The sequence below is a fragment of the Capra hircus genome, chromosome 14, assembly GCF_001704415.2.
Source record: "Capra hircus breed San Clemente chromosome 14, ASM170441v1, whole genome shotgun sequence".
NCBI classification, from domain to species: domain Eukaryota; kingdom Metazoa; phylum Chordata; class Mammalia; order Artiodactyla; family Bovidae; genus Capra; species Capra hircus.
In genome coordinates, this window is record NC_030821.1 from 30,553,434 (window position 1) to 30,572,453 (window position 19,020).

A 19,020-nucleotide genomic window follows, 5' to 3' on the forward strand; every position below is an offset into this window, starting at 1 on the left:
CTCTGATGCTGGGAGGGATTGGGGGCAGGAGGAGAAGGGGATGACAGAGGATGAGATGGCTGGATGGCATCACTGACTTGATGGATGTGAGTGTGAGTGAACTCCGGGAGTTGGTAATGGACAGGGAGGCCTGGCGTGCTCCGATTCATGGGGTCGCAAAGAGTTGGACACGACTGAGTGACTGAACTGAACTGAACTGAACTAATCTTACTAATGAGGGCTTCACCCTCTGGACCTCCCAAAGGCCCCACCTTCTAATACCATCACATTGAAGGGACAGAAGCATTTAGATCACAGCAAGAACTCTCTCAGTCTTTGAAAATCGGCTCAGTTCTGGGATACTCTGTTAACACCTAACCAGATCATTTACAATTTAGTCTTGGCCTTCACCTGCAGCTGGCATTAAACATATAGATCAACTAGTGGTGAAAGCTTAGGCTCTGTTCAGGTCTTTCTGAGTATGTGTCTTATAGTGGGCATGCATGTTACTATCTAAATTCCATCATATATTGGAGGGCTTTTGAATGTCCAGAGTTCCCAAAGAAACTCTGTTATTTCTAGCAATGCACTCAGGGTGGCTTGCTTCACTATGTGTTTAGTTATATTTAGCAGTAAACCGATTTTTACTGGGGCTTAAGCTGTGAGAATCCTGAAGGTCTTAAATTGAGTATAATTTCATTCAGTTTCTGCTAACTGGATACAAGGGTCACTATTAAGGTGGTGTCAGTTTAACATCGTTTGAAGCTTTTAACTGAAAGCTGAGGTTTCAAGTTCAGCCTCTTGATCCAGAGACTGGGCCCCAGTCTTATTATCCTAATTCCAGAGATTTATTGCCATTTGCCACAAGGAAAACCAAGCTTTCTTTCCGTCTCCAAGCTTTCTTTCCACTTCATCTCCTACCTTCATTTCAGTTCACTTATTTTTATTATATATGCATGATTGTACTTGTGTTTATATGGTATCCAGAATAGCTTTATCGGTTTCCTTTATTGTGAACCCCAATGCATTGAAAAATGTTTTTCTTGTATTTCAGTGGGAGGCCCTTTCAGAGTACCTCATCTGTCATCATTTCAAAAGAGAAATCATATGATCCAGTTTATGTCAAGTCATTTCACAATAGAGCCATGCTGCTGCTGCTAAGTCGCTTCAGTTATGTACAACTCTGTGCGACCCCATAGACAGCAGCCCACCAGGCTCCTCCACATCTGGGATTCTCCAGGCAAGAATACTGGAGTGGGTTGCCATTTCCTTCTCCAAGGCATGAGAGTGAAAAGTGAAAGCAAAGTCGCTCAGTTGTGTCCGACTCTTTGTGACCCCATGGACTGCAGCCTACCAGGCTCCTCCGTCTATGGGATTTTCCAGGCAAGAGTACTGGAGTGGGGTGCCATTGTCTTCTCCACGTAGAGCCATGAATGAATTGCATTTAAAATCAGGGAATGTCCAGTATTATATGATTTTAAAAGTCTAATAGGCTAGCAGATACAAATTAGGAATTTAGTAAGTGATTGATTGGTTGATTGCTATTTCTATGCCAAACCCTTGATAGTCATTATCGTTTAATCATGTTCTACAAATTTTGGACACCCATTTAATGGTAGATTTTCTTTTCCCTGAATTTTAACTGAGATTCATGCGTGTATATATGTAACAATGAGAACTCTGCTTCATTTTAAATTAAGTGATGAATTAATTACTAATATCCATATACTTTCAGCTAAGCACTTAACCACTGACTTGTCACTGAAATTTCAGACACTTATAATTCTTGAACTGTTTCAATGACACCAAATCACTGAGAAGCTAAAATTCTTACTGAATTTGTAGAACACTTTCATTTTAGTTTGATTCTTGCAAGCTTAGCTTAAAATCATTATTGCACTGGTTATTTAGAAGTAAAATCTATGCATAAAAGAATAAAAACTACACTGGCCTCATTTGGAGACATTAATATAAATAAAGTATTATAGTAAAACTCAAGAATGACACACTGAGATATTTCCTTAAAGGGAAAAAAACAGTAAAATATACAAAGTAATTTGTAAAAACAAAAGTAAAGCAACAAACCATTTTTGTTTACAAAAAAATGTAATAAGTAACATAAAGAGTTTGATGTGAAATTTCCATTTTCTATATTTTCCTGTAATAGCAATTTTTCATCCTTTTATCTTTGTATAATATGATCTATCCATGGTATAATATGAAAATGAAATGAAAAGCAAATGAAAATCAGTATTCATCAGTGTAATATAAATACTTTCTCTACATATATAGCTGTTAGTAGGGGTGAAATATTTAGTAAGAAATATGGGAAGAATATAATGCATATTAGTAGAGAAAGAAATGTCATACATTTTGCCTTTATTATTTGTTTCTAATCATTTGTGAGTGGGAAAAAATTAAAACTGCATTTGGGTCACAGGACTGTTGGATAAAAAGCTAAATATGCCCCTAAATATAGGATAATTTATAACTGTATTGATTTTTTTTTAACCAAATAAGCCACACTCTTGGCTTCCATTTATGGAGTGCCAACTCCAAAGGGTTACATGATGCTAATTGAGGGTTATGTTAAGATATTTAAACTACTAGAGGAGTCAACAATAATCTCACACATTTTTAAAACTGACTTTCCAGAGGTAAAAAATATGTAAATAATATTAAATATTAAATACTTAGTACATTCATTTCCCATAGTGCTTAAGACATGGATTTTCACAAGATATTTTGATAGAACTGGTATAGAATCTATTTTTCATAACTGTTACTTTCTCCATCATTTCAGTTCAGTTCAGTTCAGTCGCTCAGTCGTGTCCGACTCTTTGCGACCCCATGAATCGCAGCACGCCAGGCCTCCCTGTCCATCACCAACTCCCGGAGTTCACTCATACTCACATCCATCAAGTCAGTGATGCCATCCAGCCATCTCATCCTCTGTTGTCCCCTTCTCCTCCTGCCCCCAGTCCCTCCAAGCATCAGAGTCTTTTCCAATGAATCAACTCTTTGCATGAGGTGGACAAAGTACTGGAATTTCAGCTTTAGCATCATTCCTTCCAAAGAAATCCCAGGGCTGATCTTCAGAATGGACTGGTTGGATCTCCTTGCAGTCGAAGGGACTCTCAAGAGTCTTCTCCAACACCACAGTTCAAAAGACTTCTCCATCATTATGTTTTATAAAGTCCCATGGAAATCTACTTAGTTATATTCTTTATATCGTTTACCTACAAATTTATTTAAATATTAACACTGTGAGTCCTGGGATCAGCACCACACATGCACTGCTTTATTTGAAACCTAAACCTATATGCAATGTTCGTTTATATATTAGTTTGGCCACTCAGAACCTGAACCTCCTATCGTTTGTAGACTTAGGATACTTGGTAGGAAGCACAGTATACTCCCAATATGGTCAGATGTTATATTTCCCTTCATTGACTGCATTCAGACTTGAGACTTAAGCTCCCCAAACCATGGATTCTGGCAGAGGGTGGCAAAAGCAGAAAACATCCAGTTTTAGAAGCAATGGTAGTTGTTGTATGTAATGGCACTAATGTCCTCGGGCAGCATTATACAAGAGGAGAAAAAAAAATATTTCCACAAATTAGAACCAGAAGCTATATCAGACAATGAAAAAGTTCTAGTGAGGTAAAATGAGTACGGCTACATTCCAGGTTGATCAAGGAGCTCATCCCCCTTCCATAGAAGATAATCTTCACCAACCTCCTTAACCAGGAGGATACTATATTGTTCTATGAGCCAATGACCTCTGAAGCTAAAACTATCTTGGATATCACATTTGTTGGGGATTTCATGATAACTCTCTTTTGGCTATAGGTCTCCAGATAATGAGGAACTATAACTGGATATAATGGAAAAGCCAGAACAATACTTGGAGATACTAGACTTATATGTAAGTGGCTAACATTTTTGTTTTTTTCTATTAATGAAGGCAGCATTTTTTCATATAAAAAGTTTTTCAAAGTGAATGTAAAGAAAGAAGTACAGATAGGGATGAATACTTGATAACAAAATGGGTGAATTGTGGCAGAAACTATTAATTGTTTATTCTACAGCCATCTTACTTGTTCATTCAAGACCTTTCTCTTCCAAACAGGACATTGATTTTGTTCAGCTACCTATCTTCCTATTTATATCCTCATGCTTTAGTGACTTCTGACCCCATATTAAGTTCCATGGAATGGCTGCTAATGAGTCTATGCCAATTTTAGCAGTTCCATTTCATCTGTCAGGGGTAAGATTAGATATTACTAGGTGACCTAATTCTGGTTAGAGGAAGGTGAGAAGCAGTCTTCTTGGAATGTTGGTGGGGGTTGGAGGGTGTGGGGAAAATATTCCTAGGAGATCAAATGAAATACAAACAATCAGTCTGCTTTGGAGGTGACTGGATCTGGATATATTCACTAGAGCTACTGCAGCCATTTGAAATGCATAGTTTGAGGACAAAGCTAACAAAGGGAGATGCCCAGAGCCAGGAGATGAATGTTATTACTGTATGCCTGAGGCTTACATACATCTAGACAGAATGTTGTGCTAAATAATGTATTTCTCTACTATTTAAACCATAGCTTCCCCATACTTAAAACATTCTAGTGGATACACTGGAATATTCACTTCTAAGTTTTAAAAAATGCCTTGCCCAACAACTTGTCTGAGTTTATTTGGCCAACAGTGATAGGACAAAATTCAATCTCAGACTTGCCTGATGTCACAATTCAAGTGCTCAAACTTCACACTATTCCACATTTGCATAATAAAGGTATGTAACTTAAGAAATACTTTCGGTCAGCCAAATATCTGATATGTAATAACATAATCTCTAAGTAAGTTCTTTGATGTTGCACATATGCCTCCTGTCTAAAAAAGTGATGGCAAGGAAAGATGATGTCTGAAATCTGACAAGTAACAAGTATTATATCAATTCCTTGGGGGAAAATATAGAAAGCATGGATTAGTATAAGTTATTTTATCTTCCATTATAAAACCTGTATTTTTAGGCATCAAAATAAATCTGGAAGCTGTTGAAATTTCTCAATATTTCTCTAGTCATCAGCTGCTGCGTTGGCTAATTTGTACCAATATGATTAGTTCAGTTCAGTTCAGTCGCTTAGTCATGTCCGACTCTCTGCGACCCCGTGAATCGCAGCACGCCAGGCCTCCCTGTCCATCACCAACTCCCGGAGTCCACTCAAACCCATGTCCATTAAGTCAGTGATACCATCCAACCATCTCATCCTCTGCCGTCCCCTTCTCCTCCTGCCCTCAATCTTTCCCAGCATCAGGGTCTTCTCCAATGAATCAGCTCTTCACATCAGGTGGTGCAATCAAATTAACCATTGATATTTACCAAAACAAATTAATGATGCTTTAATAGTAACACCAAGTTAGTCATATTAGTGAGACAACATAACATAGTTAAGGGCACAGGCAAAGCTGTGGATTAAGTTTCTCTCTGTCATGGAATGTTATATGGTTTGAGGGAAGTCTCATAACTATAAAAGATAATTCATAACTCATAATTTCTAAGGTTGAAGTAGGTATTACACAAAACAAGCTTTGAAAACAGAACATACTATGGTTCATATACAGTATGTCTTTAATAAATGGTAGTTTTTATTAGCTAATCATAAAATAAATGCTCACATCTGTTCAAAATGGATCTTGAGAATGAAGTTCTATTTTTGGCAACCTTACTATGATTCAAAGAGTAGAGTTTTTCCCCCAGATCTACACTGCTAGAAATTTATCTTTTCTGGAAGCAGCTTTTCTCTATTATGTTCATTTCAGAATGACTATAATTCATTCTATTATTAACAAGTATATTTCCTACCGGGTGAGGAAATTCAGAATGCACAACATATGCATAAATATAAAATATACAATGGGTAAACTATGATTTTAAAGCTTAAGGTATGCAATGTCATATCACATAATCAATTTGACATCTACTTAAAAGCACTTCCTTTTTCATAAATATTTCAGACCTTGGTAATCACAGTCCAATTTGGAGACAAGACATAAATAAGATAAATGCAATATCCTATGCTAAGTGCTTTGGAATATGGACACATAGGGTTACACGGAGCAGAGATGAGAGCCACCCAATCTGTTTAAAGAATAAAGTGGAAAGATTTCCTCCAGGAGAGAACCCCCAGGTAGTGCAAAAGAAGGCAAAGATAAGAAGTGGAGAAGAATGTTGTAGAATAGAGCAAGAAAAATGTCACAATAGAAAGAAATATTTCATTAGTTTCTTTAATACGAACTGTGAAACAGGAAGTGATGAAAAGCAAGGTTAAAAATGGAGGTAGGAACTATATCATGTTAAGGACCTCTAAGTTTATCTTACAAATGAGGAGCAGCAAATAACAAGTTTTGAATAGAGTGTTGTGCCAGGGTCCAGCCCCAGCGGATCCAGGGAATTCAAAGGTGGGGACGGTGTCAGCGTCCTTGGAAAAATACATATTTAATTACAGATATATAGAGAGATTAGAAACGGATAGTGTAGTAGGAAAATTAGCGGAGAAAAAGAGGCTGAATAACTTGGATTACGTGAAATAGCATCCATGCTCCAGATGGGAATTCAGCCAGAAAAAAGAGGAGCAAGAAAGAACGACATGGGGGTATCAGTCTTTCCGGAAACTGATCCAGTTTCTTTATTTTTGGGTTTGCTTATATACCTTGTGTTACATATAGGGATGAATACAGGGTCACGCGGGGGTCAGCAGTCCTGACCTTTATCAAAATCAGGTGCTTCACATAAAAAGGTCTTAGGGATTTTACATCATCTGGCCGTGAGACCTGCTGACATTTTATGATCCTTTCTTTCTGATAACCAAAAAACTCATTTCTTCCAAGGGTGTTTTTTCTTAAACCAGGCACCACCCTCCAAATAAAGTTACATTCCTATAGGGTGAGGGTGTAGTGAGTTACAATCAAGAAAGGAATTTATTTAACTCAAGGTTAACATGATTAATCTTAAAGGTTAATACTTATTTCTCCTATATGCTTAAAGGTTAATACTTATTTCTCCTAAATGCTGGTTATATTCATTATAAGGGCAGGGAGCATGGAGATTTAGCAGCAAACATCAGCTCAACAAATGATAATCCTTTCACCAATGTTCCCCTTAAGATCTATTTAGTCTTAAGATAGTGATAAAGTTACATTTTTACATAGCAAGGACACAGTGATTTATAACAAAGTACAGTGATCTATTACAAAAGAGAAAATTCATTAACTCAAAAAGTCTAGTATTGCTAACCTTAAAAACTACTATATTTCCTTTTCTATATTCCAAATACATTGATTAATATATTCCCAGGTGCCTAAGGATATGGAGGCCTGGAGGCAATCATTGACTTAACAAGAAGAAAAAGCCCTATGCTAATTAAGACCCTCAAAATACTCCAAAGCTCTCTGCGCTGTTTATGGTTGAGAGGTAGTAAACAATCATGTGCTAGTGGCAGGAGTATGGATAATCCTGTCACACAAGCTAGTCTGTCAGCAGAGAGGTTTGACCTGAGACATCCTTGTCCCACCCAGGGCAGGGAATTAGCAGCAATTATTGACACAACAAATGAAAAACCCTTCACCAATATAATTCCTAACCAACCCACTTACTAACAATTTCCAACTCCCCAAAAGAATTTGCCTTTAGTAAGTCTAAAACATCTCGTGCCTCTCAGGTTGGGAGGCTGTAAATAATCACATGTGGCCAGACGAACCTATACAGGTGGGCTAGATAACCTTCAGAGGAGTCCGTAAGCTGAAATACTCTTGTCACGCCCAGGAATTTTTATTGCCTTGGAGCTGCACGTTTACTCCTTCTCCGAGAGAAACGGTTATGGGGGAGAGCCCCCCGTAAAGTCAGAGGTGTAGGTGAGAGGATAAAACAGACTCTGGTTTTGGGGTAGATGCTCGGGAACAGGGGTTTTTCTGAGGCTTGATCACGCCTTTGCGTATGCCAAGCCTCCTTCCTCATGACCTTTGCCATGGGCGGAGTTCCTCACACTGGCCCCGGCAGTGTTGACAGGGTTTTATTTGCTGTTCATATGTTCACTTTGGCAGTAGGAACAATTTGGATTTGAGTGGAGTTGGGCTGGCAACCCACTCCAATATTCTTGCCTAGAGAATCCCTATGAACAGAGGAGCCTGGCAGGCTATAATTCATGGGGTCGCAAAGAGCTGGACACAACTGAATGACTAAACACTGCACAGCACAGGCCGAGTTAGAGAAATTGAGGGTATAAACATGAGCTGTAAAAATAGGGGTGAGGAGTGAAGTAAATCTAGATTTTTTACCCGAAATAAAAATGATTGAAGTGATTTTTCCCCTTTTTATCTTTTCACAAATATAGCACTTATGAAAAGCTCACTAAAAAAAATCTGTGCTTCGCAGGATTATTTTATCCAATTTTATAGGGCATTGTCTAACTCAGATGAAGCAGAATATGTGACACATTTATTAAAACATCATGTATTTCAGGATTTCCCTGCTGGTCCATTGGTTAAGAATTCACATGCCAATGCATGGGACATGGGTTCAATCCCTGGTCTAGAAAGATTCCACATGCCACGGGACAACTAAGCCTTTGTGCCAAAACTGTAATTGTAAAAGTTAAAATAAAACATATAAATACCAGGATACTGTAGACAAATCTTAAAAAAAATTCATGTATTTCAGAATAATTCTCAGATTTGACTGCTTTGTGATATGTATTGTATGTAATATGTATCACATGTGTACATGTAAAATCAGTGTTCAATAACTGTATAATTAGTAACCACCATAATTTTTGTAAAAAAGAAAATAGACAAAGGTAAATTTAAATGAAATTTGTGAAACGAGTAAATATTGTAAGATAAAGAGCTTCCTTGGTAGCTCAGACGGTAAGGAGTCTGCCTGCAATGCAGGAGACCCGGGTCAGGAAGATCCCCTGGAGAAGGAAATGACAACCCACTCCAGTATTCTGGCTTAAAAAATGCCATGGACAGAGGAGCCTGGCAGGCTACAGTCCACAGGGTCACAAAGAATCGGACACAACTGAGAGACTAACACAGAAGGTTTAAATATGACACATATAAATCCAGCATTTATTTGAAACTAATCTTATTTTAGAGGAAAAAATTAATGTCTTATATTCTAGAAAGATTATACATTATAATATTATATATCTTAACACAGAAGATATATTCCAAAATTCTGGACTAGACTTTTCAAAAACAAGAGGTGCCAGCCTAGGGAATTCTCTGGATTCATCCATTTTTTGCCAACATTAGGTTAATAGTTTCAGTTCTTAAAAAGGCTCATATTTTAGAGATAAGGGAAGAGAAGAGTTTGGAGACACAGTAAGATATTGATGAGTTGATAAGCTTTCAGCTTTGTTTTATTTTTTTATGCCTTTTGCATCTGTGCACTGGTTTTCTCCTTTAGGGGACTACTGGTATGTAGCAATGACAGATTAAATATGGTACTACAAATGTTTCACTGAAGGGAAGAAACTATATACAATGAAAAATGTTTCAAATATTAAATATATAACACAACAGTATAAAACCATTGGTTATTTTCTATTATTTATTCATGCTTAGCTACTGGAGGATATAATTTAAATTTCATAACACATATAAATGATCAACTTGAAGTTACAAATTTTGAATAAAGTACTGGCAGAAACTGTTATTGGTTTTAGGAGGATAGTCATTACAAATTTGTATATGTTAGATGGTACACATAAAAAAAATAAAAATGAGTATGGCTCATCAAAGTCAATTTGGTAAGAAGTGCTATTTTACTATTTAGGCATCATGCTTCTCATTACATTTTTGGATGGATCTCAGAGGGCCCTATATGATCTGGGCTTTATTTAGCTCTAAGGAAATGGCAACCCATTCCAGTATTCTTGTCTGGAGAATTCCATAGACAGAGGAGCCTGGTGGGCAACAGTCCATAGGGTCACAAAGAGTCAGACACAACTGAGTGACCCCCCCACCCCCACCGCTAAACACACACACACACACACACACACACACACACACACACACACACACACACACACACAGAGCCTCGATTTCTTATAGTTTACTCCTTACCTGTATGCCACAGGACTCTGTCATCATTTTAGTTTCCAGAAGACTGATATCTTCACAAGCTTTTATAAACACTTCTTCTACTTTTGTCTTTTGCATCACTAGTCCTTTCCATCCTTCAATATCGGACTAAATCTCATTTGCTTAGAAAGATACTCACTGACTGTTCTAAGCAGCCTCCCTTTTATTTCACCCAGAGTGTTTCCTTCAAGTTGTGACTGCTAATTTACACATTAATTCTTTCATTTTCAATTTAAATCACTAGCTGGAAACTTCCTCAGGGCAAATAATTTGTTGTTTTAATTTTTTTAATCTATTGTAGCCCCAGATTTCTAGTCAATGAAATTGCAGAATTTCCCAGGAAAAGTTTGGGATTTATACACTGATTTTCATCTGGCCACTCCCAATATATATGAAGTTTTACATGGTTGCTTTCAGATGCTAGAGATCATCACAGAAGAAAGGTATAGCTATCACATCCTATATTTTCAGATTTAGGATATGCCTCCCTTCTATATATATATATATATTTTTTTTTTCTGGTATTATGTGAGTGGTTATATTGTTAGGTAGGAGGGGCTGAAATTCAAGCCAGATATTCAATGTTCAACAAAAGGATTAGACAGAAGTGTATACTTTGACAATATGTATCCTATGTGACTGGTTATATGAGAATAATCAAATCATACAAGTGACTTTTCTCCACACTGGTTAGAGATTTCAGAAGTTCAAAGAGCTTTAATACTAAGAATGGCAAATACAATATTGTATTCCTCCTCTCTCTTCACTACCTAGCAGCAGCTGTTGCTGAGGGACTAAGAAACTAAAAGAAAAATAAAATGCACCAGAACGATGATAGTGACTTTTACTAACTCCAAGACTTTCATTAGATAACCTTCTACTTTGCAGTAAAATAGCTCAGGGTTATGAGGCAAAAGCTCAGAGCTCTCTCAGTTCCTTTTTTAATCTCTCTTGGCAGAAGCCTATTCTGACTTCTTAGAAACATCTGCTGATGGCTTCTGACAACTAATATCAGCAGGGAATCGTCACAAGAATATTCCAAATTCTGAAATTTGTGAGAACATGTGTTATCTGCACAGTAGGAAGCAAGATCAAAGGGTGATAGAAGCAGTATGCCTCACCACACTCTGGGCATGTGGTGGTGGTGGTCGTGATGGTGGCAGTCCTAGCTGCAGCCCTAGTAATGCCATTATTATTAACGTTTTTGAGCATGTACTATATTCTAACCATATGGAATGCTTTACTTCATATGATCCTTCCAAAAGCCTTATGAGAAAGGCATTATTATATTTATTTTACTGTTGAAGAAACATAAGCCCAGATAAATTAATTTTTTGGTGGCGATCTGTGATTAATTATACTATTATGCCATATGTTTATTTGCATAGGCACTTTTTATATTTGCATATTAGAACAGGAGGAAATTTCAGCATTACGGATAGAAAATATAAAAAGGAAATAGAACATTTACTTTCTATTCTAAATTATTCAATGAGCTATACCACATCTTCAAGAAATAGTAAAATACTGAAAGTCAATGATTATTACTGGGAGTATTAAATGCTCATGTTGTAAAAAATTGTACATTGCTTCTGTTTTTAAGATGTTAAATGAAACTACAGCTAAGTTAAGTATAATTGCTATCTAGAATACTGGTGATGTAATTATGTAAATGACAAGTATATGTGATGAAGAAACAAATTCTTAAAATTTTATTTGAAGAATAAGAGAAATATATGCTTTCTACAATAAGTAGGTATTCCACCCTAAGAAGAGAGAGTTTATATTGTTTTTTTATACTTTTTCAAGCCTTCATTTTTAAAAATATACATTATAAAATTATCATAGAGAAACTAAAAAACTTATAGAACAAAAAGATATAAACTTAAAAATCACATACTATCAGCTATTTAAGAAGTTATTAAAATTATTTGTAATTCATGAATAAACTTAGCTTAAGTACATTTAAAGCCAATAGAGTGTCTTACACAAAGTTATAAATATTTGAAAACTGTTTCACTAAAATAAGGAAACAAGCTTTTCATAATTAATTTTACTATGCCTAAATTATATATTATTTAGGTGATTTATATAATGTGAAATGGCATACAATATTTGCTTATACGCTAGATATTTATAAACATGATTCAATGTCAAATATTTAATATTTATTGTGCACCAGACATTTTCTGCATTCTGACTCATCCTATCTCTTCCTTTCTCATGTTATGGAAAAACTCTCGCTTCATAACTCTTACTTGAGATTTATGACGCTTAACAGGACTGGTCCTTGAATTAATGTAACAAACACATCATTTAGTTTGCTGTTTTTACAAAAAGAGATTCTTCTTTACCTATTTTCTATTTTGTTCCACTCTGCCTTTCTGCCTGTGTTCACCATTAAAAACATAGTGATGGTTAGATAAGGAGTTGAGGAAGTAGGAAACAACTAATATTCTCAGTATGAATAAAATACTGTGTCTCAATATCACTTTAACAGGATATTCACTGCACTCTTCTACATTAACAAATGAAGATGCATGTCAATATTTCTATCCCCTTTGTTTGTATTAATGCAAATTTACTTATTGTTCTTAGAATCTCACTGCTTAAGCCACTGAAAGGTATTTGCTGACCAATTCAAGTGGTTAGTAGACAATGTTCAAGAGATACTCTGGGCATGAGTGCTTTCCATAAATATTTCAGATCCACCTCAGTAGAAAGTAGCACTTTCAGTGCTAGGGATAGAGAATGGAAGGGGTGAAATAGGAGTGGTATGGAATTACAGAATAATTAAATGATAACCAAAACTGTCTACTGATAAATGAATCCCTCTAGGAAGAAAAAAAGATATTATAGGACATAAGTCAAGACACCAAAGTCAGCCTTTATCACTTTTCTATATCTTGGATACTAATTAGAATTGTCTCCTTTGCTGGACAGAGCTTCAAATATAAAAATACTATCACTTGAAAACTCCTCTGCTCTTTAATTCCTTTGCTCTTTCTCATCCCCACCTGTGGTAAAATAATGACATCCCAAGATGTCTATGCCTTCATCCAGTGAACCTGTGAATATGTTACCTTACATATTAAATAGAGCTTGCAGATGTGATTAAAGTTATAGGCTCTGAGGTGGAAAATGTATCCTAAATTACCCAGGTGGGCCCATTCTAATCACACAAGTCCTTAAAAGAAGAAGAAAGCAGAAGTGTATGCCAGGGAGATGTGACATTAGAAGGCCTAGACCTGTCTTTGCTGTACTTAAAGATGGAGGAAGGAGACTGGAAACAGTCCATTATTGAGAGCCAGCACTCAAAATCTGAGGATCCTGGTCTTATAACCACAACGAATTGCATTCTTCCAACAACACAAATAAATAGAAAACATTCTTCCCTAGAGCCTCCAGAAAGGAACCTAGCCTGCTAATGACTTAATTTTTATTTCTTAAGACCTATACTGGATTTCTGCCCCACAGAACTGTAAGATAATGCATATGTGTGGTTTAAGTCACAAAATTTATGCTAATCTTTCTGATAACAGCAACAGAATCATTACCATCATAGTACTATCCAATCTCATAACTCTTATGTTCTTAGTGTGGCTACTTACCTTTCAAATTTAGACAAGAGACAAATCATTCTAGTTCTCTAAAGTTGTTTTTGAATATGCAAAATATATACAATAATATATCAGCTACCTCATAGAGTTAAAGGAAATATTAAATGAAATTATAAATAAAAAGAACTTAGAATAGACATATGCACACAATTCATGTTCATTTTAATGTTACAAGATTATTCAAAATTTTGATAATAAAGTATTAATACTATTGATACTGTTGTTTCCTAACATTTGTCCTCTTACTAGGCAGTACTTAAACAAGAATATTTCTTACTTACTCATCAATATTGGGCTTCGCTGGTGGCTTAGTTGTTAAACAATCTGCTGCAATGCGGGAGACCTGGGTTTGATCCCTGCATTGGGAAGATCCCCTGGAGAAGGAAATGGCAACCCACTCCAATGTTCTTGCCTGGAGAATCTCCCAGGACATAAGAGCCTGGTGGGCTGCAGTCCATGGGGTTGCAAAGAGTCGGAAACAACTGAGCGACTAAGTACACATCAATATTGGACTAAATCTTACCTTTTCAAATATCCCACTACTACTTCTTCTCTAATAGTGGAATTTCCAGCTGATACCAAGTTACTCTAAATAAACACTATATTTTCCATCTCTCTCTCCATATATATATATATATATATATATATATATATTTAATATTATGTTACAATGTGTCTTTTACCTTCTTTTTTCTTTATCACCTCCCCCCAACTCCAGGCTGGAATATGTGACATATTATGCTGGAACCTGAGACATTATACTAGAACTGGGGACAAGGGTCATTCCTTGGGATATGACACAATAGTGAGTTAGCTGATGTCCCTGAGAAATTCCTAGAGCAGAGCAACTACATATCTTAGGCCACATATCTACCTGGCTTCAGTCCCTCTTGTTTTGAGTTTTCTCTCACTGTCAGCTGAACCTAATTCTAACCTGTAATTTTATGTATCCTGGTGATTTATGCTTCGTGCTCAGTTGTGCCTGTCTCTTTTGTGACCCTATGGAAAGTAGCCTGCTAGGCTCCTCTTTCCATGGGATTTTTCTGGCAATAATACTGGAGTGGTTTGCCTTTTTTCTTCTCAAGAGGATCTTCCCAGATCAGGAACTGAACTCGCATCTCCTGCATTGCAGGCAGATTCTTAACCTGCGGAGCCATTGGGGAAGCCACATGTATCCTGGGAACTCCTAAGCAAAAGTTTTTGCCCAGAGATTCATTTTCCTCTACTATGCAATCCTCAAAAGACTTTATTTGAGTGCATAAAGTATACTAATTGCTATCATTTATATACTAAGACATCACTTAATATTTATGTGAAATTGTTATGCAGCACAACTCTGATTATGCATATCATTTAAAAACAATTACAACAATGAGGCTCAGGATCTAGGGGACACTGAACAGTTAGCAGTGGGAGAAGTAGTAAAAATAAACAAAAAACTAAATATTATAAACGTGGTTTGCATTTGGAATACTTCGTCTCTTTTTTTGGGTAGGAATCAGAGAAATTCCTATCCATGGATTGTAGTCCACCAGGCTCCTCTGTCCACGGGATTTTCCAAGCAAGAATCTTGGAGTGGGTTACCTTTTCCTCTTCCAGGAGACCTTCCTTACCCACAGATAGAACTCAGGTCTCTACACCTCCTGTATTGGCAGGCAGATTTTTTACCACTAGGACCACCTGGGAAGCCCAAGAAAAGCTAATATACATGTAAATAACCCAGTGAGATTTTTCACTTGAGAATATCTAATCAGTTCCTTCAATAAATATTCACTTGAAAATTTTCACATGAAAACTACTATACTAGATGATAAGAATACAAAATTGAAACATTTTTTTTTCTTTTTGCCCCTTTGGGCCAAGCTAAAGAAAATGTATAAGTAGACAGATAATTACAGTATCAATAGTATACAGATAATTATAATATCAATAGTGAACTAGTGTGCAGTGTAGCATCCTAAGCCAAGCTAGGAAGGAGAAGAGGAAATGCTCTCATGAAAAACTCAAACATGAACTGGACCTTAAAGAATGGACAGGAAAAAACAGGGTCACAAAATTTAGTGAGATGCAAACAGAGTAGAAATATGTATTCTTCAAAGGGGGAGCAGCATGTAGACAGCTCTGGTGATGCAGTGGCATAAAAAAGTATGTCGGGGCATGGGCCTAGAAAAGTAAGAGTAGTTAATTAAGAATGTCAGTGGATTTGTCCATGAAGACATATAGATGTATTTAAATACCTGACCAAGAAAGGAGCTTATCATTTTGTTTTAGAATAGAATACACACTGAATTTGTCAATAGATTTAGAGTGCTGAGCTTAGTTGCTCAGTCATGTCCAACTCTTTGCAACCCCACGGACTGTAGCCTACCAGGTTCTTCTTCTGTCTGTTAGACAGTTAGAATAGGAAAAAGGAGTCCAGAATGGCAGTGGCTAAAAGACAAGGAAGAGAAAAGTCTGTGAAAATAGAACAAAGGAAGGTCTGAGGACCAGAGTGAGGACCTCAGGTAGAAAAAACAGCACTCCTGGCTAGCCCAATTTACATAGGGCAGGTCCAAGGGGAGGAAAAACCATATAAAAAGAGGAGCCAATGGGCCAGAGGCCTCTCTCTCTGTCTCTCTTTCTTTCTCTCTCCCGCCAGCGAGCTATCTCTCTGTCTCTGTCTGTCTGTCTCTCTTTTCTCTATGTGTCTTTTGGGTTGGCATGCCCTCATGCCTTGAGGATGCATTTTCCTTTATTTTCTAAATAAAACAGTAAACATGGAGCTGTAACACTGTTCGAGAGCTGTGATGCACCGAGGGCTTAAACACCCATCACTTCAAATTTTTGTTGTGACGAGACAGAACCAAGGAGATTACACTCTCCTGACATCTGTGGTGCTGTGGGGGACTCTCCAGGCAAGAATACTGGAGTGGGTTGTCATGCCCTCCTCCAGGGTATCTTCCCAACCCAGGGATCAAACCCAGGTCTCTCACATTGCAGGCAGATTATTTTCCGTCTGAGCCACCAGAGAAACAGAGTAGGCAGCAAAATGAAATTAAGATTCACTAGTTGGGAAGCTGGCTGATAACTCAAAGGAGAAATAAAGGAAATGCGGGTGACAGATTTAAGCAACATTGAAGTTCATTAATTACCTGTAGTGAATTCACTGGAACCTATATTTAAATGTATGTAGGAGAAGGCAATGGCAACCCACTCAAGCACTCTTGGCTGGAAAATCCCATGGACAGAGGAGCATGGTAGGCTGCAGTCCATGTGGTCACGAAGAGTCAGACATGACTGAGCGATTTCACTTTCACTTTTCACTTTCATCCATTGGAGAAGGAAATGGCAACCCACTCCAGTGTTCTTGCCTGGAGAATCCCAGGGACGGGGGAGCCTGGTGGGCTGCCATCTATGGGGTTCCACAGAGTCGGACACGACTGAAGAGACTTACCAGCAGCAGCAGTGAAAGGTGAAGACTACAAAATGAAAAATGTCAAGAACACTAAATTTTAAGAAGATGGAAAAGGAAATTCAATACCCAGAAAAATCTGCAAAAGTAGGAGAAAATTCAGGAAATCAGAGAGTATTTGGAAATCTAGGGAAAAGAGAAAGTTTCTAGGGAGAGAGAAAGTTTCAAGAAGTAGGCAGTAGTCAATAATGTCAATTACTCTGTACCTATATCTTTCTTTGTCCTTTTAGTACTGTATTATTGTTTAAAATATGTTTTTATTATAAAATATAACATATGTATTATTGAAATTTAACACAGAATTTTTGTTAGCATAATTGTAAAGGGGAAAAATAACTGCAGTCATCTATCCAGAAACACTATTTTTTAACACTTTGAAATATTTACTTTGTTTTGATTTTATTGATATTTGTTTATTTTTATATGGCTATTCATTGTATTTGCACAGAGTAGTTCATTTAAAAATATTTCAAATAAACCATTTAGATAAGAAGTCAGGTCCCCATGGTAAGGGTTGAGAATAGTCAAGAAGTGTACAAGTATGATTCAGTCAAGAGGAAGATAATTCAAGGATGGGATGTCCTATAAATGATGATTGCAAGCCATTTATTTTAGCTTGGGTATCTTCTAGAGTTGTGTCTCCCCGACTGCCATACTAATGTTTATACTAAAATCTTTGCTTTACTCTTATGCTCTTTCTCATTCATGACTTGGTAAGACTGGCTTTGATTTCAATTTATCCCTGAACTACGACCTCAGGTTTGCTCCCATTAGTTTCTACTCAACTAGCAGTGAATACTCTAAGGTCTCTGTCCAGATCCCTTTGGATGCTTCTTGCCTTTTGTTATCTGTATGCTATTTTCTCTACTCATTTGCCTTTAAATGCATATAGCCATAAGTTTTCTGAAAAATGCCTTTGGTTGACAAAAACAGCTTTGTCCACATTAGCCCTGAAGGACCTGGGTAATTCGTAGCCTATGATTGTGGGATATGGAAGTAAGACAGCCCAGGACCCTTGTTTTGAGTTGGGACAAACTCTTAAGTACCATTTACACTGAGTGGGATCATGCGTGACTTGGATTTTGCATTAAATTGCATGGTTGCTTAACTTCTTTCCAGTCCTGCTTCTTCCATCCCCTTAATAGTTTCCTGGACACACAGTCTTTTTTTTTTTTTTTAATTTTAAATGGAGGCTAATTACAATATTGTGGTGGTTTTTGCCATACAGTCACATGAATCAGCCATGGTTGTACGTGTGTTCCCCATCCTGACCTTCCCTCCTACCTCCTCCCCATCCCATCCCTCATGGTCATCCCAGTGCAACAGCCCTGAGCACCCTGCCTCATGCATTGAACCTGGACTGATGATCTATTTCACATATGATAATATATATGTTTCATTGTTATTCTCTCAAATCATCCCACCCTCGCCCTCTCCCACAGAGTCCAACAGTCTGTTTTTTACATCTGTGTCTCTTTTGCTGTCTTGCATATAGGTTTATCATTACCATCTTCCTAAATTCCATATTTATGCGTTAGTATACTGTATTGGTGTTTTTTTTTCTGAGTTACTTCGCTCTGTATAATAAGGTCCAGTTTCATCTACCTCATTAGAACTGATTCAAATGCATTCTTTTAATAGCTGAGTAATATTCCATTATGTATACATACCACAGCTTTCTTTTCCATTTGTCTGCCAATGGACAACTAGGTTGCTTCCCTGTCCTGGCTATTGTAAACAGTGCTACAATGAACATTGGGGTACATGTGTCTCTTTCAATTCTGGTTTCCTTGGTGTGTATGCCCAGCAGTGGGATTGCTGGGT

At 37.1% G+C, this 19,020-nt stretch overlaps 1 protein-coding gene across 1 annotated transcript in view; it reads right to left on the reverse strand.

Annotated features, from left to right (window-relative positions):
- The window catches only part of LOC108637478 (CUB and sushi domain-containing protein 3-like), a 207,682-nt gene that overhangs the window by 45,479 nt on the left and 143,183 nt on the right, over positions 1–19,020 (reverse strand). The gene's annotated exons all lie outside the window — the stretch shown is intronic.